Raw genomic sequence first — 27051 nt, 5'->3', positions numbered from 1 at the left:
TGCCCGGCTGTACGGTAGTAGAAGTGCTGGTCTGAGAGAGATATGTCGTAACCTCTCTTGGTTCTGCCACTGGAATATAATGATTGCACAGATGATTAATCGTAGCTACACCTCAGTTAAAACATTGGTGGTAACTCAATTTTATTTACTGTGATATATTCTCTAATATTTTATTAGTCTTTTTTTGTAAGCCTTAAAATGTGTCACTTTCTGTAAGGTCACCAGGTTCAAAGGTCACATGACACAACATCTTGTGATGTCATGAGGGGGAGGGTCAAGGAATGCTACCCCTGCCATTTTGGTGAATTCACGTCCGTGTATTTCACGTCTTTTATGGCAATTAAAGGCAGTGTAAATTTAAAGCACTTTTGCCCCTGCATTTGGAAAGCAGGGTTCCAAAGGTGGTAATGTGTGATGGGAATGTTTGTGCGTATTTGTTTTTTGGTATTTTGATATCCTGATGTTTTATGTAGTTTTGTGTTGCATTATTACAAAGTGATGTTGTATTGTACTGTGGTTTATCTGGTGTGTTCTTTTTCAATTATTTTTTTATGTTGTCCCCTGATTTGTTTTTTGTTTGGTTTGGTATGTTGCTTTGCAGTGTTATTGTGTTTGTCAGTTGTTTACTTTAAATATTTAAAAAATGTTGCTACATATACAGCCTAAGTCGGCACATGCTCTTGAAATCCTGTGACAAGCGTTTATCACTATCTAAGTTAATAAAATAGTCGTGGTGTATCTCCATAACCAATGGGACACCACTCTGCCCAAAAACCAGCAAAGACAAAGGCCCAAAAGTATATTATAATTTTTGTTGCATCCAGCGCAGCAACAATAGCAGCTGCGCTGTGTTTCAGGTGGAGAAGAAAACAGCATGTTTTTTTCAAATGTATATTTGTGGATGATAAATAACTTGTGAGTACTAATAGCTTTTTATGATGAATGTAGTCGTAACCAATAAATTAATGATGTTGCACTTAAAATGATTTGAGTGTAATGTTTAGATGTGTGTTTAATTAATGTAGTTTAGTTATGCTACCTTTTCTGAATGACACCATTTTATTAAAACAGATGCAGCTTCTGGTGTTCTGCCCAACCAGCTCCTGCTCATCGCCCCTCCCAATCAATGTTGCCCTGCAAGTGTTCTCTCCCCGCAGTTTCCATAGATCACAGCGCACTGTGACGTAAAGTAGTTATTTTACATAGAGTGCATGTATAGTGAATTAAACGTCCCATTGTGTTGCCGATGTATCTTTGTGAAGTACACTCCCACTGGAAGTTCTGATGTAGTCCTGCTAAAATACTGATGTATGAGAGAGCCTTTGTTTGATTGTAATTTACATCTCCAGACTGCATTTGCTTTGGAAGCTAACAGAAGGAGTCTTTTACCTTAGAAATAGGTTTGTGTTATGAAACCATAAAACCTGAAGCTAATGGTGCAATGAATATGGGAGAATTTTGGGTGGAAAATGTCAAGCAAAAACTTGAGTAAACCTAGCGGGCCATTTGAAGCTAGAGGCAAACTAGAAATGGCATGCAGAGTGATAGCGAGTTTAAGAGTACAAGAGGGTAGACTATATCCCGGAATAATAACAGCTGGTTAATATTCTAGGATGTGGAATATTTATCCTGGTCAGTTCGGGTATGAAAATGTATGACATGAGGATTGGGGTTGCAGTGTCCTAAGAGACCCATTTACAAATAAATGTTCAGGGATCCCATATATTTGCTTCAATGCTGATTCTGTATCCCAGTTATAGAAAACCCAAGAAATATGACCTGTCTGATATATATATATACATTTATATATATATGAACACCGACATTGCAAGATACACTCGATAAACATTAGTTTTCTCCCTCCCTTGATGGATATAACAGCGCTCACAGAAGTACAACATAGCTCCACATCCGATACTTGCCGGAGAAATGCATGCTGGGATTTGGTGTTCTTCAGCATCGAACTGCAGCTGCAAGCAATTGGAGCCTGCCGCTCTCCAGCCAATGGGAGTGCGGTGGAACATACAAAGGAGGGAGGTAGTGTAATCAGGTGAAACCAGGCATCTGAGGAAGGCGAATGCGCCGAAATGCATCATGCCCATCACCGTGAATAAAGGACTGCCAATAGAATCCACGCTGTGTCCTCTGATCTTTTCTTTGAAGGGATTTTGTCTGCATATATATATATATATATATATATATATATATATATATATTATCTACTGGTGGTCGCCAGTAGATAGTTATAGTTAGGACCGTGTTTCCATAGGAAATCCGCAACATTCTATTTGGAATAACTTTGGCGCCGGTTGACGAATCCTCGCGAAATTTTCAAAATAGGTGGGGCGCTCCGCTCCGCTCTTACCCTGAAAGTCTCGGGGGGATTCGTCAAGCGGGGGCTGAGAAAAAAGGGGGGTCCCAAAACACATTTTCCCCATGCAATTTTCCATAGGGACCTTTAGTCCAAGGTACGGCCCGAACTGCTGAACAGAATTACTTGAAATGTGGCAGAGAGGTAGTCCTCAGGTCAGGGAAGTGCCTTTTGCAGGTCCGGTGTCAATCTGTTCAGTAGTTCCTGAGAAAATCAAAAGTAAAATCATATATATATGTGGGCGGAGCCTAACCACACATCTCATCCTGAGATCTGATTGGCTGTCAGCACTTCATCCAAGAAGTGTTGGCAGCCATCTTGGGACCAATATACATGATAGCACCTCATTAAAAAGCATTGCAGTTAATAGAAGGTTTTAAGACTTTAGTTACATTATAAATCATTTGTTGATGGTACCATACTCATTTTAGGAATTGTGGTATGTTCTAAGGTGATTTCACCATGTGAAAAAGCCTTCTGCTGGGATATCATGATTGAGAGAAAAATATTTTCTCATGCTTTTCCCACAGAGGTTTGGAAGGTGATCTATAAGCTAAACTGAGAGCTTATTTTCTGTAAATTCACATTATCTTTCTCAGGCATGTGAGAATGAAGTCTGACATTCTCAGTAAAACATGTACATCCAACAAGGGCAGAGACTGTCAGTTGATTCCTTTGTGTTCTACTGCAGCTTCCCAGAGTGTTCCAAAGAACAACTAGAGCGCTAACAGTCCTACTTATGATAAACATATGGCACACCTGAAGCCATCTTGCTTGGATTAAAGTGGTAACTCTTAAAACACTTAATTTAAAAAGGAGCAAAATGAGGGGGTTCAATTTTCCATAAAAAGTATGATTAGTGCTGCAGAAAGAAAAAGTAGGGCACATTTTGAGTGACTTCTCAAATCCTCTTCTATTTCATTAAAAAATTCTGACATGCAGACTGAAACATGCACTTTCAATACCAGCAGCAGTTTTCCCTGGTGAGCAGTAGCTTTACTACAGTGATCTAATGAGCAAAAAGAGTGCTAACATTCTGAATTTGTGGCAAATGTGTGACACATCTGAATGCCTTCTTGATGGAATCAAAGTAAAAAACTGAAAGTATTTCCTACTGAGGAGACTGCAGTAAATGAGGAAATTAGGAAACTTCATAACAAATAAGTCTCCCAAGATGGCCACCAGAGACAAAAGAGCCCAAATGTAGCCCAAATATCACCCAGATGTAGCCCAAGTATAGCCCAATGACAGAATGTCCCAGAGTGTTCTTAAAAACAACTAGAGCGCTTACTGTCTTCATTATGACAAAAGTATGGCACACCTGAAGCCATCTTGATTGGAATAAACTGGTAACACTTAAAACATTTAATTTAAAAAGGAACACAATGAGGGGGTTCATTTTACCATAGAAATTATGATTAATGCTGAAGAAAGAAAATGAGGGCACATTTTGAGTGACTTCTCAAATCCTTTTCTATTTCATGAAAAAATTCTGACATGCAGACTGAAACATGCACTTTTAATACCAGGAGCAGACTTCCATGGTGAACAGTAGTTTTACTACAGTGATGTAATGAGCAACTAGAGTGCTAACATTCAGAATTTATGGCAAATGTGTGACATATCTGAATACCTTCATGATGGAATCAAAGTAAAAAACTGAAAGCATTTCCTACTGAGGAGACTGCAGTACATGAGGAAATTAGAAAACTTCATAACAAATAAATCTCCCAAGATGGCCACCGGAGACAAAAGAGCCCAAATGTAGCCCAAAATCACCCAGATGTAGCCCAAATATAGCCCAATGACAGAAGTGTGCAAAACACTTATTATTTTGTGTTTTTGCAGTGTTATATAGTGCAGATTTGTCAGGTATTGGAGTGCTTTACATGAGCATTGGTTACATCACACAAGAGCAAATTCATTTTGGTTGTAGACATGGGGAGACTAAGTGATTTGACCAGAATCACAGAATGTCGAGCTGAAGCAGAAACTCCAACCTGGTTCCCCAGTTGCAAAGTCTGCAGTTCTGGAAGTAACACCACATCCTCTCCCCTAAGTGCAACATTTAATCAAGTGGTCAACTGGATAAAAAAACATAAAGATAACAAATAATTTAAAAGTGCTTTGTCGCTATTTGAAAACTCAGAAAATATGTCCTTATTTTAGTCTTTTAGAGCACTAACCATAATTTTGATGCCAATAAGACCCTCTCATATATGTAATTTCTAAAGGAAATGCTCTATGTATTACAGTTTTGATTACATCAAGATGACGTCAGGCGTTCCACACTTTTGTAATAAATATAGAATGTTAGCAATCTAGTTGTTCATTAGTATACTGTTGAGAGGCAGAGGCCAGGGGCACGGACTCTGAAAATTGAAGGCAGGTAGGAGGGTGCAAAGGCAACAATTTAACCACACTGAGCAGGCAGGAAGGGCCGTGGCAGCACAACAGACTATAGAGGGCAGTGGAAAGGGGGGCAGGGGCAACAAACCAACAATACAGGACTTGCAAGAGAGGCTGTGGCAATGTAATAGACCATTGTGGGCAGAAGGAAGAGGCAATGGTAGTACAACCATACATGCCAACAGACCCGATTCAGCCAGGAAACGTCCAATGTTTTTAAGCTCAAATGGGCTTTATTTGATCTGTCTCCTGTCTACAATCTCCTCTTTTTCAATGTAACTCAAAGGGGAAAATCAATACCCCAGTTTTTTTTCAAAATCTCCCTCTTACCAAGTTCAAAATGTTCGCAAGTATGGTACATTGGATCATGGAAGGAAATGGGGTAGGGACATGGACTTGGATAACAGAGGACAGGAGGGACATGGAGAGGTGCACCAAACTGACCCTGCAGGGCAGGCATCAGGGTTTGCAGCAGCACAATACACCACACAGGGCATGCGGGACGGGAGTGCAGCACAACAATCCATAGAAAGCAAGAGGGAGGGGACAGGACCATGCACATGGACAACAGAGAACAGAGGGGCAAGAGGCAATGGTAGCTAGCTGACCATAATGGACAGACAGGAGAGAAAGCTGCAGCATAACAGACCATACAGGGCAGGAGGGACGGATCAGGGGCATTACAATGGAACAGACAAGCCAGGAGGGAGGGAGTAGGAGTCTGCACATGTAAACAGAGGGCTGGGGGCAAGGGGGCAGGGCAGGAGCAGCAAGATAGCCATGGAGGTCAGGTAGGATGGGCACTAGAAGCAAGACACACCATGAAGAGCAACACTGAGACTGTGATGGCATACACACAGACCATGGAGGGAAGGTGGGAGGGGGTCAGGGGCAGATAACTGACCACACAGGGAAGGTGGGAGGGGCCATGGCAGCACAGAAGACCATGCATGGCAAGTGGGAGGGTTAGTGGCAGCACAATGGCTATGATGGGCAAGAAGGAGGGTGCAGGGGCATGCACAAAGGACGATGGAGGATAGAAGGGAGGGTCAGGACCTGTGCACAGACAAGAAAGTTCAGGGGAAGGGGCCTCACAACAGACCACATGGGGCAGGCAGGAGGAGCAGTTGCAGCACAACAGACCAGGGAGGGCAGAAGGGTGTGGCAGTACAATGGACCATGTAGGACAGGAGGAAGAGGATAGGGGCATGGCATGTGGACAGGCAGGGTGGAGGTGGCAGGGACAGGTTACAGTCATCTGACAATGCTAGGCAGGTGGGAGGGGAGTGGCAGCTCAACAGAACACTCAGAGTAGATAGGAGTGGCACGTCCATGGAACATGGTGGGCAAAAAGGATGGAGCAGGGGCATGCACAAAGACATCGGAGGGCAGGGGGAAGGAGAATAGGGGCAGCAAGCTAAGCACAGAGTTTAAGCAGAAGGTCAATGATGGGGCATAGAATTGGGCAATGGAGGGCAGGAGGAGTGGACTGGTACATCATACTAAATTGAGGGCAGTGGCAGCACATCAGACCATGCATGGCAGGAGGGAGGAGGCTAGTCCATGGATTCACACAACAGAGGATAGGGAGGAGGGGGATGGGGCAGCAAGCTAACTGTTCAGAGAAGGCGGATATTAGGAACTTTATTGTTTTTAGAACGTGTGTCTGTACGAACTACTTAAAATATGAACAAGTATGCAGCATAATCTCACTTTTATTCAGGAAGAAGAGGACGTTTGTGACTGTGACTCCGGGCTCACTTGGCAGAAACACCCCCTGACCCTCCACCCCCTATCGCGAAATGTAATGCCCGTGAAAAGGGTAGGTGAACACAGTGTTATATAAACATAGTCCTGAGAGCACAATTGAAAATGAAAACTAGATATAGTGTATGGTATAAACTATGCACCAAAAAGTGTGATATAAGATGAACCGGGCGTGAAATATAATATGCAATACATTGTGGGCAATTACAGATTCATTGGAGAGCACGAGATAGCACAGGCACTGGCGCGTGCTATGCGATATGCGCCTTGGAGTGTAATATGCACAGGGCAGTGTTGTGTAACCTAACTAGTCTCTAAAGTTGTAATATAAAATATGTGCTGGGGAGTGTAATGTTGCATATGCACTGTGACAAAGATATGGATCCCAGATTGTAACATGTATGGCATAGCACTGTGCGTTATAACATAGGCATCGAGGAAGGCACGTTAGATGGGGCAATATAACCCGTGCGAAGACAAGTGTGGCATGACATATTCACGGGGTGGTGTTACAGTGCACATGGGCTAGAGAGTGTCATAGCATATGCACTAGCTAGTGGAATACAACACAGAGGTGTGTGGCACTCAGCAGGCAATGGTGGGTGTAACACAGCATTGGGCTCTGCCAGGAGCGTGCTGTGACTCTCAAGTGATGTTCGTCACCTTTCCAGAGAGTAAAATAAAAAGTATTACACATCCGGCAGTGGATGTGTGTTTTATTAACCATGAGGGGGGTTTCTTGCATAGTTTGTCGAATTTTTGTCGAATCCCCTTTGAATGGCTTGGTGTGCATGTGTATTAAATGTGCCCGTCAATAGCTACCCATGTTTGTATAAAGAAACGACAAGGGTGTCTACCGGGATTAGGCACGGTAGGGCATCAGACATGTCAGAGCTTCACTAGTGGTGTAAATACATTCCACGTGGATTCATTGTATGCATAGTCACCTTTTAATGAATATCACGCAAATCGTCGTGGTGATAGGTACGTACGGTTTGTCCAGCATGTCCTAGGTGTGTCTATAAATATATATTTTTTTAAAATAATAAAAAACAGTGGCCGGCCCTGGGGATTGGGGTCAAAAAAATATAATTAGGAGACAGGCCCTGGGGGATGGGGTCAGCAGGGCCAATAAATTAGAATAAGAAGGGGAACCACACAGCCCCCCTTCTTAAAAAATTAAAATAAATAAAAGACTGGCATCGTGCCGGAGGCCACGCCCCCTCCTTGCAGCACTCTGCAAACGCGCCCCCTGGCGAATTGTAAGTTGGGGAGTTAATTCCTCTTCAATACTGAGGGTCCCTGAGGGCCAACTAGCCCAACAGGCATCTCCAGTATGCGCCAGGGAGCTGCGCTGCAGACAGGTGTTCTGAGACCAAGCCCCTTTTTACACCTCTCTGCAATGCAGCTCTGTGGCACTTACTGGAGGTACCTAGTGGTCTAGTTTGACCCTAGGGACCCTTAGGATTCAAGGGGACTTAATCTCTCAACTTAGAACAGCCACAGGGCGTGTTTACACAGTGGTGAAGGGAGGGGACGGGGCCTGAGGTGACGTGTGCAAACACGCACTATGGCACATTTTAAATTGGGGATATAATTTCCCTTCAATACTGAGGGCCCCTGGGGGCTAACTAGCCCACCAAGTGCTTCCAGTAAGCGCCACTGAGCTGCATTGCAGAGAGGTGGTCCAGGCCGTGCCACTTTTTACACCTCTCTGCAACGCAGCTCTGTGGCACTTACTGGAGGTACCTAGTGGGCTAGTTGGACCCTAGGGACCCTTAGGATTCAAATGAACTTAATCTCCCAACTAAAAACGGACACAGGGCGTGTTTACACAGTGGTGAAGGGAGGGGACGGGGCCTGAGTTAACGTGTGCAAAAACACCCTGTGGCCTGTTTTAAGAGGTAGTTTTAATCCCCCTGCCCTATTATATACTAGGGGCTTACAGTGGAGGTCATGCTAATCACAGGGGGACCCCAACGCATAATGTTCCCTAGTGTATGTAGGTGTTTTCACTGTATTCTAAGTGTCTTTTAACATAGCACTGGCTCTAGGACTGGTTAGTCAGACTCAGTTACCACCAGTATCCGTCTGAAAAAGTTGAGGGTACAGGATGATTTTGCAACAAGGCTTCTTTCTGCTCTTCTTTTTGTTCTTTCTGCACGTTATCCTTCTTCCTGCACTTTTCTTCGTCTTTGAGGACTTCTGTTGCTTCTTTCTGCACTTCTTTTTTTTCTTTCTGTGCATTTTTTCTTCTTTCTTCACATGTCCTATCTCTGTAGGCCTAGGTAGAAATTAGCATTTAAAAAACCTTTGAAATTCACAGAAAAAACCATAGGTTTGAAGCACGTTATAGTTAGGAATTCGCATTTAAAAAACCTCAGAAATTCACTGAAAAAACCATAGGTTTCAGGGACGTTATAGTTAGCTGGACTTTTCACTTGTACAAAACCATTGAAATTCCCCCGTTATAGTTAGTTCAGCTAACTATAACTTGCGCGCCCGCAATGCACTGCTGATGACGTCACATATTACATCACTCATGACATGGTCAGTGACATCACTCATGACATCACTGATGACATCTCAAATGACATCACTGATGACATCCTCCAGTGAATGTGTGTTTTTCTGAAAATTACATATGTTTTATATATGTATATCTCAAGGTCGATGGACGAATAAATGGGTATATAAGTGTCTAAATGGATGATTTGTTTTTGAAAAATTGATTGTATAACTGGCTGATTAAGTGTATCTTAGTGAATACATGGCTTAGTGAGTAATGTTTAAATATGTAAATTATTGTATCAGTCTCTCACTTTGTGTATAAGTGGCTGCATGGGTTGGTGAGTAGCTACATGAGTGTCTATATAGGTTATTAGTTGTTTTTTTGAGTATCAGCAGGAGTGTCTGTATGGTTCGGTGGGGAGTATTACGTAGTGCATAGGTGCATGAATGAGTGACTCACTGTTTGTATGTGTTGAAGGCAGCATGTGTGCAGGACTGTATGGGTGGATGAGTGTGTGCATGGGTGTGTTAGTGAGTGAATGACTCTCAACAGTGTCTTTATGAGTAACTACATATGTTTTAAACTAGTATATGTGACTATTGGTGTATATAAGTGAGTATATGTGAGAGTGAGAGATTGGAAGAGTTCCTGTATGAATACATATGTGTTTCTATAAGTGATTGTTTAAAAGACTAAGTATGTGTAAGTTTCTGTAGAAGTAAGTGTGGTGGTGTGTGTATAACTGTATATGCAAGTAAATGGAGGTTTGATTCCTTATTAGCATGAGTGACTATGTGTGTGAGTAACTCTATGGATGAGTGGCATTGTGTAACAGAATGTATAGGTGTATGAGTACATATGATGAGTGAGTACATGTATGAGTGACTGTATAGGACTGTTGGTGAATGAGTGGATGTGTATGTGGATCTTAGAATTACTGAATAGGTTGTTGTATCTGGTATTGGTATGTCAATTGTTTTGAACATTTTAGTTTCTATTTTTGAATGTGTGTATCAAAGGTTATATTAGGGGGAGAGGAGGTCTGCCACTCTATCACAAGGATGATGTCATCAGTGATGTCATTTGAGATGTCATCAGTGATGACATCTCAGCTTTACATCGTTGCATCACTAAAATTACATACTGTCCGTATTCCTTTAAAATTAACGTTGAAAACATGTCTGATTTACACTCACCGCATTCCATGCTATGATTAGCATCTTTAACTAATTTAGCAAAAGTGACTGTTTTACTGTCTGGCAATGTTAAATAAATAAACCTTTCAGAATCAACATTAGAGCCACATGTATTGAAACAGTTTTCACAACTATGTTCCCATTTATAAGAGACACCAAACATATTTTCAATTGGCACCCCTTCTTCTTCCAGTACCTGAAGAAAATACATCAAGAATTCCTGTGCGTCTTGCTGTACATTTTGAGAAAACTGTGTTCGTCCTGAACATACATCTAAAAGTTTTCTAATTTCAGTAGCACTTTCTATTTGAGTTTTATCATTACTCAGCTTTTGTAAAAGGAGACTCAACTCAGAACAGAATCTTTTTCTCTGATTTACTATTATCTGTTCTTGCAAACTTTCCAGATAAAATGCAACATTCAGCACTACATTAGCGTAGCAGTTGACACCAGAGCTATTTTCAAAATGACATCCTACAACCTCTTCAACATTTTCCTTTTTCTTTTTGCTTGCAATTACATCACTCCTCTTTTTTTTCCTCCTCTCTACATCCTCATTACAGATATTCTCAATTCTCCTTTTTCGAGAAACTACACGTTTCTCTAACACAGGATACTGACCTAAATGAGGAGCATAGGTTCTTCTTAATCTATTATACTCCTTTACACAGTTTGTATCAGCACTAACTTTTGAATCATCAAAGTCTATCATGAATAAACCAGATAATGTTTTCACTCGTGACAAAGCTACATAAGCCATACCTTCTTTGAACACAGTTGAACCAATGTTTACAAATGCACAATCTACAGTCAATCCTTGAGACTTGTGAATAGTTACAGCATATGCTAGAGAAAACGGAAACTGTTTCCTTTGTACATATAAGTCTTTCACAAGCATGAAACGAACTGTACAACGACAAATGTCTATAACTTCTTCTATCTGATCAAATTTGATTTTTAAACATTCAATTCCATCTTTTTTCTGATAATTAATAAACCCCACAACTCTTCCCATAGCTCCATTAACTAAACCTTTTTCAACATCCAAATTTCTCCTTAAAAATACTCTACAGTTCATGCAAACATATAGATTTTTTTCTAATCCAGCAGTTTTGGAAATGTTCTTCTCTAGTGAATCCAATTTATTTTTCAGTTTGCCTGTTAATGTGATAGTAATTCTTCCATCCTGAATTTTGTCCACTGCTTCCAATTTCCTGATATCTTCCTTTTCCAATTTCAAAAGCTCCTCATTGAATATTGAGCATTCACGTAGAGTTGGCATTAAGCAGATGACACTTTTCTTTTCTGCAATGTTCTTGTATATCGTCTCTGCAACTATTTCTTCCTTTGGAAATAAATTATGTAGCAACCGACTCTGTAATGCTTTTGTGCCAGCTTCAGTGAGTAGTCCAATTCTGATATTTTTCAGAATACTTCCATATTCTTCATCGTTTGCTTGCCTCATATTAGTAGTAAGTTCCTTGTACTCAAAGAAGGACCAAATATTTGCATTACCAATGCTTCACAATGACTTCTTTGTGTCTTCATGTGTCACAGTATTAAACACTGGTTGTCCTTTAACTGGAGTAAGCTGTAGAAGATCCCCAAAAACTATGACATGTTTTCCACCAAATAACACGTCATAGTCTGTCCTTAGAATTTGCTGCATTCTTAAATGCACAAAGGCAAGCATTAAGTTTGATACCATGCTCACCTCATCAATAATGAGAACTTGCATCTTCTTCAATACTCTTGAAACTTCCAAGCATGCTTCTCCAGTTAGCTTGTGGTATTGTATTTTGTTCTCATGCTCCACTGGTAACATTAGCAAACGATGTACGGTGATTCCTTTTATGTTATATGCTGCTAACCCAGTTGGAGCAGTAACCACACAAGACAAAGTTGAATCCGTTTTTTGCTGTAGGTAGCTTCTGATGACTTTTATTAAGAAACTTTTTCCAGTTCCAGCTTGACCGCTTACATACATCCTGATTGGATGAAATGATGTGCATGAGCACTCTTTTTTTTCATGTAGTAATCCGTGATCAATTTTGTTTCTGATCTCTTCATAAATTTGTTGCTGCTCTTCATTCAGTTGTCTTTCCAAATTTGGTAAGTCTATAAATTCTTCTTGAGCTTGATTCATAGCCGTTTCCACTTCATTCATGGCTATTGCAGCTTCATTTTCTACGATCGGTTGTCCTAGGGGATCTTGACTGAGTGTTCCTGAACTTTGGCTGTCTTGAGAACTGTCTCTAGCTACTTCAGCTGCAATTGTAGTTTCCTGTTCAATTTCTTCATTTAACATTTGCACATAATTTGTGAATGTACTGCATGCTATGCTGTCTTTGCAAGCATTAAATGAATCTTCATAGCTTTGAAATTCTCCCAGTAGTTCATCCTCTGTACGCCATGGTTTAAACAGCTGTAAAAGAGCCAAGTAGTAAAATTCCTTTTTGTCAGTAGTGTCGCAACTCAGCTTCCTGTGATTTATCAAACTTCCTTTTGTTTGCTTCACCAAACATCCTTCCTCACCAATGACTTTATATTTTCCATTGTTGATGTCTTCTGTGGCTTTCCGTGAATAAATGTAGTTCTGCAGCACTTCATACAGACACATGTTTTCTAGATGAAGACTTCTCTTGGGATAATATGTGTCCAACATGTTTGATTTCAAAATATCTGTACTTTCTGGGTCATTCTCGGCCAAATATTCAATTTCTCCAACAGATTTCAGTACCCGATTTCTCATTGCTGCAAGGCCTAAACTTACCCAAATTATTCTTCTTGATTTCGAGTAGAGACTTGCAGAAGATAACCTATCTGAACATTCGTAGGATCCAATTTCTCGATGCGATAACATCTTTAAACTGAAACTGTACAGCTTCTTACTGACAGTCTTCTCGTGAGAAATCTCTTCCCACATTTCTTTCAATTCAGTTTTTTCTGATTTAGTAATGTAAGACGTTACATATCGAGCAACAGCAATGGAATTGTCAGCTACATACTGTATATCCATGTTAGCATTCCACATGGATAAAATGACTGGGTTGTAGTCATTTATATTTTTTGATTCTTCTTTTCTTTTAAGGTTGTAGGTATTCTTAGGTGATTTTCTTGTAATAGTATGTCTCACAGATGACATAAAACTGTTTACTCTTCCATTTGAAAGAACAGGTCTAGGAAATCCAAATCGACATTTTGGTGCCGATTACGATCCGGCAAAAACTGGGTACGAACCGTCGGTCGAAGCGTTTTCCCCGTCCGACTCGTACCCGGTCGTAAAACTTTACAAACATGGAATTACGTTTCGCACGGAAACACCATTTCCGTACGAATCGTAAAAAACACCGACAGACGAAAATATACATACGAATGTGATCCGGGAATGCTGCGACGTGACGTCGGGACGCTTTCAGGCAGTGTTTCACGACCCAGGAATTACGATTCGAACCGACAGCAGTCCGGACGGCAATATTTTCACGGCACCCAAAAAGTGCCGGAAAAGCGAAGTACGGCGCGAATCGACCAGAGTAGGTGGCCCGGTACGCACCGTACCCCCCCCCGCCCCCGTACGTACGCGCCAACCCCCCCCAGCCCCCGTACGTACGCGCCGAACCCCCGTGTATGTACACCCGTGTACGTGTCGAACCCCCCCGTGTACGTTCGAGTCGAACCCCCCCGTGTACGTTCGAGTTGAACCCCCCCGTGTACGTTCGAGTCGTACCCCCCCGTGTACGTTCGAGTCGAACCCCCCGTGTATGTATACCCGTGTACGTTCGAGTCGAACCCCCCGTGTATGTACACCCGTGTGAACCCCCCCCGTGTACATTCGAGTCGAACCCCCCCCGTGTACGTTCGAGTCGAACCCCCCGTGTACGTTCGAGTCGAACCCCCCCGTGTATGTACACCCGTGTACGTTCGAGTCGTACCCGCTGGGGGTACGCACCGTACATACACGGGTGGGGGTACGACTCGAAAGTACACGGGTGTACATACACGGGGGGTTCGACTCGAACGTACACGGGGGGGTTCGACTCGAACGTACACGGGGGGTTCGACTCGAACGTACACGGGGGGTTCGACTCGAACGTACACGGGGGTTCGACTCGAACGTACACGGGGGGGTTCGACTCGAACGTACACGGGGGGGTTCGACTCGAACGTACACGGGGGGGTTCGACTCGAACGTACACGGGGGGTACGACTCGAACGTACACGGGTGTACATACAGGGGGGTTCGGCGCATACGTACGGGGGCTGGGGGAGGGTCGGCGCGTACGTACGGGGGCTGGGGTGGGGTCGGCGCATATGTACGGGGGCCGGGGGGGGTCGGCGCGTATGCGGGCACGTCTCCATGGTTGCTATGGGAGTTCGGTGCGGACGGTGTTTTTTCCATACGGTTGTAACCTCGGACGCACGGGATGGATCGTGATTCCTCGGTCGGACTTCACCTTTCACATTTGTACGGTAAATCATACGAGGACGTGTCGGACACATTTTCCGACCCGAGGACGTGTGGGGAATGATTCCCAATGCGGTTCGTATGGACTTTTTACCATGCGAATCGTGATTGCCAGTTCGTACGGCACTTGTACGATTCGTACGGTAAAAAGACCGGATACGAGTCGCACGGGGATATTTTTTACCGGATCGTAATCGGCACCTAAGTGTAGTATTTATCTTTGCTCTTGTATTTCCGTCGACAGTATTTTCCACACCGATGACTTTGGAAACGTAAAATTTGCTCCTTTAACTTTTTCTCTTCTGTGCTTTTTGGTATAGCACATGTTGCATATTCTTCAATGAAAGATAACACTGCTTCATCAGTATCTGTTTCAAACTTTGGGGCATCCTTGATCCACAACAGCATATGAATATGAGGAGCACCTCTTGCCTGGTACTCTTTTCTCCAAAAGAAATCCACTACTTCTCCAAGAGGTGGATTTTTTTTATTGCAGATGAAGGACATCATAGCCTCAAATCTATGATTGAAATATCTGCAAACATTAACCGGATCCAATGAGCACAGTTCTCCTGCTGTCTTGTATTCGATGTTTTTAATGTTTGAATTTGCCTCTCGTAGAAAATCCAGTAAATCATCCCAAGTGTACTCAGCACAGCTTAGGGTAAGGAACCATGTTGGTGTTCCTAAATTCCGAAACATGCATTTTAATTCACCATGGCGTCGGTACCAATATTCATTTGTCCCACGCTGACAAGCCATCAGATTGATCAGTTGTGTTTCCAAATGATCATCTCGGTGCTGCACTTTCTCCATAAAATCCTTAGCAGACACATTTTGTAAATGTACTCCACTTTTAAAATGTGATTTACTGCATATGATAATGCAGACAAGTCGCTTTCAAATAAAAGATGGAACAAATAAGGAATACTTTGTCGAAATCTGGGATCTTCTGCATATAGTCTTGTAGTTCGATACTCAGAAGCTGGAATCTGTTCTGGACGTTCATCGTATCGTCCTCCTTTTCCTGTAGGAAACAGCTGGGGAAAACATCGAGCTTCCAAGCTCTCCTCCCATACACTCACGGGAGTTCCTTTTGCTTTCTTCATCTGAAACAGATCAATATTGTCTCCCATAACTTCTTTTGAATGAAGAAGATGTATGCTAAAATGTTCATAAATTTCTTCTTCCTTTGACTTGTCCACTTTTTCAATTTGTCCAGTTGGTGTTTCTGTGTCTTCTTGTAAATCTTCTTCTTCTTCTTCTATATAAATTGATTCATACCATTTGTTATTCCTTTTCAAATACAAATTTGCTCTTTGTACTTTCCGTACATCTACCAGCTCCTGCCAAATCTTCTTATTCTTTGTAGGTACACCATTAACCAGAATAACTAATGGTTCAGTTTCCAAAGTATCTGCATCAATAGTTTCCATGGGCCCGATTCACAGAACTAACTTAAGACAAAATCCTAAACTTACTACCATTTTGGTATTCACAGAAGGCACTTACTCATTTTGGTATTCACAGAAGGCACTTACTCATTTCGGTATTCACAGAAGTTAGGAGTCCCAACTTTAGGACTCCTAAATGCCTTCTGTGAATACCGAAAGTCTTAAAATTAGGATTTTTCTCAGTTTAGTAGTAGTATAGTTAGGACTCCTAACTTTAGGACTCCTAAATGCCTTCTGTGAATACCGAAAGTCTTAAAATTAGGATTTTTCTCAATTTAGTAGTCCTAAATTTAGGACTCCTAACTTTAGGACTCCTAAATGCCTTCTGTGAATACCGAAAGTCTTAAAATTAGGATTTTTCTCAGTTTAGTAGTAGTATATTTAGGACTCCTAACTTTAGGACTCCTAAATGCCTTCTGTGAATACCGAAAGTCTTAAAATTAAGATTTTTCTCAATTTAGTAGTCCTGATTTAGGACTACTAAATTGAGAAAAATCCTAATTTTAAGACTTTCGGTATTCACAGAAGGCATTTAGGAGTCCTAAAGTTAGGAGTCTTAACTATACTACTACTAAACTGAGAAAAATCCTAATTTTAAGACTTTCGGTATTCACAGAAGGCATTTAGGAGTCCTAAAGTTAGGACTCCTAACTTCTGTGAATACCGAAATGAGTAAGTGCCTTCTGTGAATACCAAAATGAGTAAGTGCCTTCTGTGAATACCAAAATGGTAGTAAGTTTAGGATTTTGTCTTAAGTTAGTTCTGTGAATCGGGCCCCATATTTTTTTTCAAATCCAAGGGCAAATACACCACTCTACCTTTTAAACCTCTCAGTAAATCTGAAGGAGGTAATTTACCAGTTTTGGGCTCCATACGTACTATGGTCTGGAACGGATGAACACATTGAATAAGTATAGACTCATATGTATTTAATTCAGAAAGTTCAGCAGGAATAGCATCCAATTCTAAATTATTATGTACAGCTCTGGTGGGCATTCTATTTTCCTCTAACTTGTTGTAACAGTATTTACAAATACGCTGATCTTCACCCAATTCAAAACAATTTTCAAGAAATATATATGTGGCAAAATCCTTCCACTTATAATTATCCTCATTTTCACTTTTTCTGTAGAGATCAACATTCCTGGTTTGTTTTCTATAATGAGTTCTGCGGCAACAAATACAAGTAATATTTGGTCTTTCATTAGAGATTATTGCAAATTTTGTTATGTGATCATTAAATGTCTTACTTACAGAGGGTTCTACATTCTCTTCCACTTCTTCCTCATTTACTGTGTCCTTTTCTGCACTGTCTTGTTCAGGACCAAAGTAACAAAACTGAATTTCATCAGTAACCTTCTCTACATCTGATACCGATCCACGGAACAGAGCCCTATTCAATTCATCTAACTTTATTGCTGGACTTTTAGCAAAATACAACCGTCTCACAAACTTTCTCATTTCAGTATGATGAACAGCCAGCATCCTAAAATGATGAAAAACACTTTTACACACTTTTCTAGATAGACAAGCCAGAGAATGTCCCTGCAAACCAGTATTCTCTCTCACTCTGCATGGATCTAGACTTTGAAGCACCTTAATCTTCTGTTTAACACTTTTTTTACTATATTCTCTTAAAATCTCACGAAATTTATCAATAGATTCCTGACGCACAGTGCAAATACTACTACAATTCCAAGTGTACACTGGGGCTTTAGGACGTCTCCCCATAGCCTCATCCGCCATCACTTGTACCTCATCTCTTGGAACCATTTTCTCCTTCTCCATTATACAACCATTTTTCACTTCATAAGCACGACCTCTGGTGTCAACTGCATGCAGCAAACTATTACTTTGAAAATAACTCTCTTCATTAAAAAAAGGTTCACTACTTGAACTATGCATCCATTCTCCTAAAAACACTTTACAAAAGTTTGTTCTTTTCACTACTCTTTTCCTTTTGCTTTGTGATTTCAGTACATTGACCATTTTATCTAATGTACGCATCCTATTCAAAATTAAAATGAATAGTTTCCTTTTTAATTCTAATGCCTTTGCTGCAATGGCTTCAATTTCTTTTTTTCTCTTATAAAATTTAGCCTTTTGCTTATATTTCTTCACATCCTTTATCAAATTGGACATAACTCTTCTCTGAAACATTTTTCTACGTATCTCTTTAACCCCTTCGATGCTCATGATGGAACGGTTCTGTCATGAGCATCGGTTGAGCTGTGCTCATGACGGAACCGTTCCGTCATGACCACGCCCGCGCTAGAACCCTTCAGCACCGCGGGGGAATCCGCGCAGCGCTGAAGGGGTTAAACGCTGTTTTTCTTTTTAAGTTAATCTTTATTGTTTCTGAAGGTATATTTGCATTAACTAAATGCTCAATTTTTTCCTGTTGTTTTCTTTTTAAAACATTCTTTCCAGTACAGACATTTTGTACATTTTTCCTTTTTTTGAAAATGTTGTTTAAAAAATCTTTTGTCTGCTTACCAGAAGACTTTCTCTTTTTCCCAACATGAGCATCTCCAACTAACTTAGGTCCTCCAGTTGTCTTCAAATATATTTCTTTTTGTGGTTTTTCCTTAGTCTGGATTTTGTAGGCATCTTAAATTTTGTTCACTGCTCTTCAGCAATACCTGAAAAAAACTAAAAAAAAATTCCTTTATTTTATTTAAATATATTACTACATTTTTTATGATCTTTTCAAATCTTAAAATACTATGTACCCCTTTCCTACAAGTGAAAATCACAATAACACCTTCACAAATTAAATATCTAAAAACAATTCCTGTGTGCACACAGAGTCATGCTTTGATATTAGTCAGAAAACGAAATTTCTTTGCCATTTTGAAAGCACACTTACTACTCTTTTTTTTGGCAAGTGATAAGTACTTTACAGTCTGACACATTTTCAATCCACTTTTCAGATTCTTAAAAAAGCACATGTCCAAACAGCTTTTTCAGACCAGGAACATGTGTAACCTGGGTGACTGACTACACTCCAGCAAGGGCAACCAGCCTTAGTGATGCTGAATGTATTTGCATTACTGACTGCAACCTCAAACCCCACTCGGTTGTGAATACTGTGCATGATTCCACAGGATAAGCAGCTGGGTGTGTGCTAAGAGTCTGCTTCTGCAGAAAAAATAGCTCCCCCTTTCCTACTAATGCAACTGTAAAATTACCAGAGTAATACGCAATAAATCTCTGTCTATAATTCCTCTTTGCACACAGAGTCATGGTTTCATATTAGTCAGAAAACGAAATTTCTTTGCCAATTTGAAAGCACACTTACTACTCTTTTTTTTGGCAAGTGATAAGTACTTTTACAGTCTGACACATTTTTAATCCACTTTTCAGATTCTTAAAAAAGCACATGTCCAAACAGCTTTTTCAGACCAGAAACATGTGTAACCTGGGTGACTGACTACACTCCAGCAAGGGCAACCAGCCTTAGTGATGCTGAATGTATTTGCATTACTGACTGCAACCTCAAACCCCACTCGGTTGTGAATACTGTGCATGATTCCACAGGATAAGCAGCTGGGTGTGTGCTAAGAGTCTGCTTCTGCAGAAAAAATAGCTCCCCCTTTCCTACTAATGCAACTGTAAAATTACCAGAGTAATACGCAATAAATCTCTATCTATAATTCCTCTTTGCACACAGAGTCATGGTTTCATATTTAGTCAGAAAACGAAATTTCTTTGCCAATTTGAAAGCACACTTACTACTCATTTTTTTGCCAGTCATAAGTACTTTTACAGTCTGACACATTTTTAATCCACTTTTCATATTCTTACAAAAGCACATGTCCAAATAGCTTTTTCAGACCAGAAACATGTGTAACCTGGGTGACTGACTACACTCCAGCAAGGGCAACCAGCCTTAGTGATGCTGAATGTATTTGCATTACTGACTGCAACCTCAAACCCCACTCGGTTGTGAATACTGTGCATGATTCCACAGGATAAGCAGCTGGGTGTGTGCTAAGAGTCTGCTTCTGCAGCAAAAATAGCTCCCCCTTTCCTACTAATGCAACTGTAAAATTACCAGAGTAATACGCAATAAATCTCTGTCTATAATTCCTCTTTGCACACAGAGTCATGGTTTCATATTAGTCAGAAAACCAAATTTCTTTGCCAATTTGAAAGCACACTTACTACTCTTTTTTTTTGCAAGTGATAAGTACTTTTACAGTCTGACACATTTTTAATCCACTTTTCAGATTCTTAAAAAAGCACATGTCCAAACAGCTTTTTCAGACCAGAAACATGTCTAACCTGGGTGACTGACTACACTCCAGCAAAGGCAACCAGCCTTAGTGATGCTGAATGTATTTGCATTACTGACTGCGACCTCAAACCCCACTCGGTTGTGAATACTGTGCATGATTCCACAGGATAAGCAGCTGGGTGTGTGCTAAGAGTCTGCTTCTGCAGAAAAAATAGCTCCCCCTTTCCTACTAATGCAACTGTAAAATTACCAGAGTAATACGCAATAAATCTCTATCTATAATTCCTCTTTGCACACAGAGTCATGGTTTCATATTAGTCAGAAAACGAAATTTCTTTGCCAATTTGAAAGCACACTTACTACTCTTTTTTTTGCAAGTGATAAGTACTTTTACAGTCTGACACATTTTTAATCCACTTTTCAGATTCTTAAAAAAGCACATGTCCAAACAGCTTTTTCAGACCAGAAACATGTGTAACCTGGGTGACTGACTACACTCCAGCAAGGGCAACCAGCCTTTGTGATGCTGAATGTATTTGCATTACTGACTGCAACCTCAAACCCCACTCGGTTGTGAATACTGTGCATGATTCCACAGGATAAGCAGCTGGGTGTGTGCTAAGAGTCTGCTTCTGCAGCAAAAATAGCTCCCCCTTTCCTACTAATGCAACTGTAAAATTACCAGAGTAATACGCAATAAATCTCTGTCTATAATTCCTCTTTGCACACAGAGTCATGGTTTCATATTAGTCAGAAAACCAAATTTCTTTGCCAATTTGAAAGCACACTTACTACTCTTTTTTTTTGCAAGTGATAAGTACTTTTACAGTCTGACACATTTTTAATCCACTTTTCAGATTCTTAAAAAAGCACATGTCCAAACAGCTTTTTCAGACCAGAAACATGTCTAACCTGGGTGACTGACTACACTCCAGCAAAGGCAACCAGCCTTAGTGATGCTGAATGTATTTGCATTACTGACTGCGACCTCAAACCCCACTCGGTTGTGAATACTGTGCATGATTCCACAGGATAAGCAGCTGGGTGTGTGCTAAGAGTCTGCTTCTGCAGAAAAAATAGCTCCCCCTTTCCTACTAATGCAACTGTAAAATTACCAGAGTAATACGCAATAAATCTCTATCTATAATTCCTCTTTGCACACAGAGTCATGGTTTCATATTAGTCAGAAAACGAAATTTCTTTGCCAATTTGAAAGCACACTTACTACTCTTTTTTTTGCAAGTGATAAGTACTTTTACAGTCTGACACATTTTTAATCCACTTTTCAGATTCTTAAAAAAGCACATGTCCAAACAGCTTTTTCAGACCAGAAACATGTGTAACCTGGGTGACTGACTACACTCCAGCAAGGGCAACCAGCCTTAGTGATGCTGAATGTATTTGCATTACTGACTGCAACCTCAAACCCCACTCGGTTGTGAATACTATGCATGATTCCACAGGATAAGCAGCTGGGTGTGTGCTAAGAGTCTGATTCTGCAGAAAAAATAGCTCCCCCTTTCCAACTAATGCAACTGTAAAATTACCAGAGTAATACGCAATAAATCTCTGTCTATAATTCCTCTTTGCACACAGAGTCATGGTTTCATATTAGTCAGAAAACGAAATTTCTTTGCCAATTTGAAAGCACACTTACTACTCTTTTTTTTTGCAAGTGATAAGTACTTTTACAGTCTGACACATTTTTAATCCACTTTTCAGATTCTTAAAAAAGCACATGTCCAAACAGCTTTTTCAGACCAGAAACATGTCTAACCTGGGTGACTGACTACACTCCAGCAAGGGCAACCAGCCTTAGTGATGCTGAATGTATTTGCATTACTGACTGCAACCTCAAACCCCACTCGGTTGTGAATACTATGCATGATTCCACAAGATAAGCAGCTGGGTGTGTGCTAAGAGTCTGCTTCTGCAGAAAAAATTGCTCCCCCTTTCCTACTAATGCAACTGTAAAATTACCAGAGTAATACGCAATAAATCTCTGTCTATAATTCCTCTTTGCACACAGAGTCATGGATTCATATTAGTCAGAAAACGAAATTTCTTTGCCAATTTGAAATCACACTTACTGCTCTTTTTTTTGCAAGTGATAAGTACTTTCACAGTCTGACACATTTTTAATCCACTTTTCAGATTCTTAAAAAAGCACATGTCCAAACAGATTTTTCAGACCAGAAACATGTGTAACCTGGGTGACTGACTACACTCCAGCAAGGGCAACCAGCCTTAGTGATGCTGAATGTATTTGCATTACTGACTGGAACCTCAAACCCTAAAAGTATTCCTCATTTATACCAATACACCTTATTTTATGGTGAAAACATAGTCCATATTATTTTACATGTTCCTCACATTTAAATTTCTCCCAAAACACAAAACGATAAACACAACTTCAACAAAAGGAATTCCAATTCTATTATTCATTTCTTAATTTACCACATACATCCCCTCTCAAACTCATAACTCACCTTTAAAATTAGTTAGTTGTGAAAGAAATGTGGCACTCAAACAGCAGATTATCAGAGCCAGGATCTCTGTTCTGTACACCTCTCTCCTCTCAGCAGAACCAGATAATGGCAATGTTTCCCTCTCTTTTTCCACACATATACATGTTAATTTCAAATCTCAGTGCTTCCCCCTTTTTTTCAAATGTAATCACACATTTCTATTGGTTGAAAACCAACCCTTTTCCAAAAGTACCCTTCCCCCAACTTGACTTCAGCCTAGTACCCTTCCCCCAACTTGACTTCTGCCTGCTACCATAGCAACAGCTCTTGAAACACTGCTGTGTAGAGTTAGGTCAGAAGTTCACCACACAATGTTTCATTTCCAAAGAGCAGGAGTGCTTGACTTTTCAAACCTAACAGCAAATCCATAGTACTGTTCTTTGGTAACACATTTTTCTGTACCAATACAAAACATGCTTCTATAAATTTACACATACAGCCTAGTTTTTAGTGTAGAATGGTATGAAACAGCCAATCAGTTATTTTTTTTAAAAAAAGTATGTATGCCTCCATTTCCAAACTGTCTTTCATTTTTTTTCCCATTCTACTGAAAGACACCTCCTGAGTGCATCCAGATCTCCTTTGAAGATGTTCACAGTGTGGATTGTAGGGCACAGCTATGTCTTCTGGAGTGAAAAGTATGCAGAGAAAACAGGTATGGTGAGAGACCTTGCTTTGCCAAATGTAGACATTAAATGGATTGGTCAGAGAGGGTTAAAGTGGCACCAATTGATGCCATTGGTGAAATCCTTCATGCAAATCCAACACCCTGACCTCATAATAGTGCACTGTGGTGGCAATGACCTAGGCACTTTGACTGGGGTAGGTCTGGAAATGCTTATGAAGGAAACCTTTGCACAACTGTTTTCACTTTTCCCTAAAACTGCCTTTGTGTATTCTAACATATGCCAAAGGCAAAAATGGAACTGGTCCAATCATTTTTGTCCGCAGATTGACAAAGCAAGAAAGCACGTCAACAAATCTGTTTCTGCTTTCCTCCGAGACTATGGTATGGGTTCCATTTACCACAACAACTTGCGTTACAACATGCAAGACATTTATAGAGGAGATGGTGTACACTTCACTGATGAAGGGAACAGAGTCTTCCTCTTGAACCTTAGACTCTGCATCGGTACTTACTTGTAGGTACCACTAAAAAATCAAATCACTTCATAAACACAACGGCTCTTTTTAGAGCCCCCTAATATCTAAACACTTAAATCTGAATTTTATTTCTTTTTTTATTTTTTTTTTCTACCGTACGCGTACGGTAAGCTTACCGTAAGCTTACCGTACGCGTACCCCGCGATTTTTTTTTAAAATTAATAAATGTTTTTTTTGTACTTTTCTGTCCTTCTTTGACCCCCTTTCAAATGTTAGGGGGTCTGTAACTCTCTTCCTTGCCCCCTTTTCAAGTTATCACCCTTTTTTTTTCTGTGTGAAACACACAAAATGGCGGCCGCCGCTTCCTGGTTTCGACCGATTCGAATGTTTACTAAGATCTAACAGCCAATCAGAATCGCACTCGCGGACGTCACCGTACGCGTACGGTAGGCTTACCGTAAGCGCACGGTAAGGGCACCGTAAGCTGCCACAGATATATATATTGATTTAAATGCTATTTTCTCAGGAACTACTGTACAGATTTACACCAGACCTACAAAAGGCACTTCCTTGACCTGAGGACTACCTCTCTGCCAAATTTCAAGTAACTCTGTTCAGCCGTTCGGGCTGTAGCTATGTCTAAAGGTCCTATGGAAAAATGCATGGGAAAAACGCGTTTTGGGACCCCCCTTTTTTCTCAGCCCCCGCTTGACGAATCCCCCCGAGACTTTCAGGGTAGGAGCGGAGCGTAGCGCCCCACCTATTTTGAAAATTTCGCGAGGATTCGTCAACCGGCACCAAAGTTATTCCAAATAGAATGTTGCGGTTTTCCTATGGAAACAGGGTCCTAACTATAACTACCTACTGGCGACCGCCAGTAGGTAATATATATATATATATATATATATATATATATATATATATATATATATATATATATATATATATATAAATGTCTGTCCTAAAACTCAATTTCCCCATGCTATGTCTATGGGGATTTTGTTTTTTTGGAACATGACTATAGCCCGAACAGCTGAATGGAATTCCACCAAATTTGGCAGAAAGCTAGATGTTGGTACAGAAAGTGAGCTTTTTGTGATTTGGTGTAAATCCGTTCAGTAGTTTTTGAGATATTTAAGTAAAACAAATATAGATATCTGACAGCACAAAATCCTACTGAAATTTGAGTGGCAGCCAACACTTCAACCAGGAAGTTTTGGCAGCCATCTTGGGACTCAGCTTCAAGCTGAGTCCCATAAAAATGTAAAAAAAAAGAAAGGGGGCAGGTTGGAAATACACCACAGAGCCCAAAAAGAAACTGTTTGACGGAATCCGCACTTCTTTTCTAATAGGCCCCTGTGTGGGCATGGTCCTGGGGGCATTATAATAAAGGAGGGGAGTGCATGCCCCCCTCCTGAGGCACATTGATGCCCCGTGGACCACCAAGTCCCCAGGGCTTATTTATTTAACAACGGGGGGTTCTTGGGCCAGCTCCAGCCCTGGCTTTAAGTTGAAATAAATCAGGGGGGGCAATGAGGACCCCCTCACAGCCCTGGGAACCACCACAACCACCACGGGGCAAAATAGAAGAATGAAGGGGGGGCGTGCGGCCCCTCGCCTGGAGCTGTACATGACTCTGGAGACTGCCAACCCCCCAGGGCCAGCTCTTGCAATATTCTGGGGGTGCCTACCCCAGGACCCCAGGACATAACCGTTTGCTGTGGCTTGGTGGGAGCTTCCTGCCAAGCCACAGCAGATGCTCCACTTTCAGCATTTGTCTGTTTCCCTGCCCGCTGTCAAGTGAACAGGGAAACAGGCAAATCGCTTTGAGATCCATGTTTAGCAGCTCCATGGGTTTCAAACCAATGCTGGCTGCCACAGGAGGCGGGGAGCAGGCAGGGACCGTGGGGGCCTTGAGGCTCCCCTCGTGGTACCCAATGGAGAGGCCAGGCCCTGCCTCGCACCCCCGCCATGCACAGTTTTCTCATCAATAATTTGATAGCAAATCCCCCGGGGTGTGACAACATATTTCAGGGGAAGGGGGACACATGGCCCCCCTCCCCAGGCTGATTTTGGGACTAGGATCCCATCCCTGAGGCTTGGTATTATATTTAATGGAAAGGGCGGCAAACTGCGCACCTCCCTGGGCTGATGTTGGACCTGGGGACTCCATTCTTGGGGCCTGGCACATTTTGTGGGAGAGGGGCACGTGTCCCCTCTCTTGTTTTCTTTGGCCACTGGGACCCCCAACCCTTGGGCCTGTTACTTGGTTTAGGGGGTGGGGGCATGAGCCCCCCTTCCTGGGCCACTTTAGGCCCTGGGACCCCATCTTCCAGAGCCCTGTCATATTCCAAAGGGGAGGGGGTCATACAGCCCTCCTCACCTGGCCGATTTCAACAAAGGATGGGTGTCCAGGTGCCTACCCACGACACCTAACACAGTATGGATGGGGGCCAAGGGAGGAGTCTCAATGCCCCCATGGCCCCATCTGGCTAGCCACCTCCAGCAGGAGCCAGCATTGCCCCTGCCCACAGGGAAAATCTAAAAATGCTGCTGGCTGCAAGCAGGAGCAATCATTTCATCTGTATCCCTGCCCGCCTCATTGAGGACAGAGAAACAGATAAACAGTCCACTCCCAGCGGGCAAGAACATTTTTCATGCTCCCACCCACCCAGACCATACATAATGTTTGCTCTCACTTGGTGTCAAACCACACTCGATTCGATGCACAGGAGCAGAATGTCGCAAGTTCCCAATGCCACCCCAGGGTTCTTCAGCAACCCGCAAACTGTAGCGTGTGTGCAAAACAAATCCCAGGGGGGAAAGGGGATGGGAGAGAGAAGAGACAGTCACACTGCTACTAATCTTCTCCTCAGCTTTGGAATCTTCCTTCTTGTCTTCTTCTGGCTAACAAGAGTTCTTTAGACTGTAAGATAAATAACACTAATTAATTTATATCCTAACTGCTAGCCTTCTTCTCAAGCTTAGTCTAATTAGTTCACCTA

The sequence above is a fragment of the Triturus cristatus genome, chromosome 8, assembly GCF_964204655.1.
Source record: "Triturus cristatus chromosome 8, aTriCri1.1, whole genome shotgun sequence".
Taxonomy (NCBI): domain Eukaryota; kingdom Metazoa; phylum Chordata; class Amphibia; order Caudata; family Salamandridae; genus Triturus; species Triturus cristatus.
Note: the sequence above shows the minus strand (reverse complement) of the source record.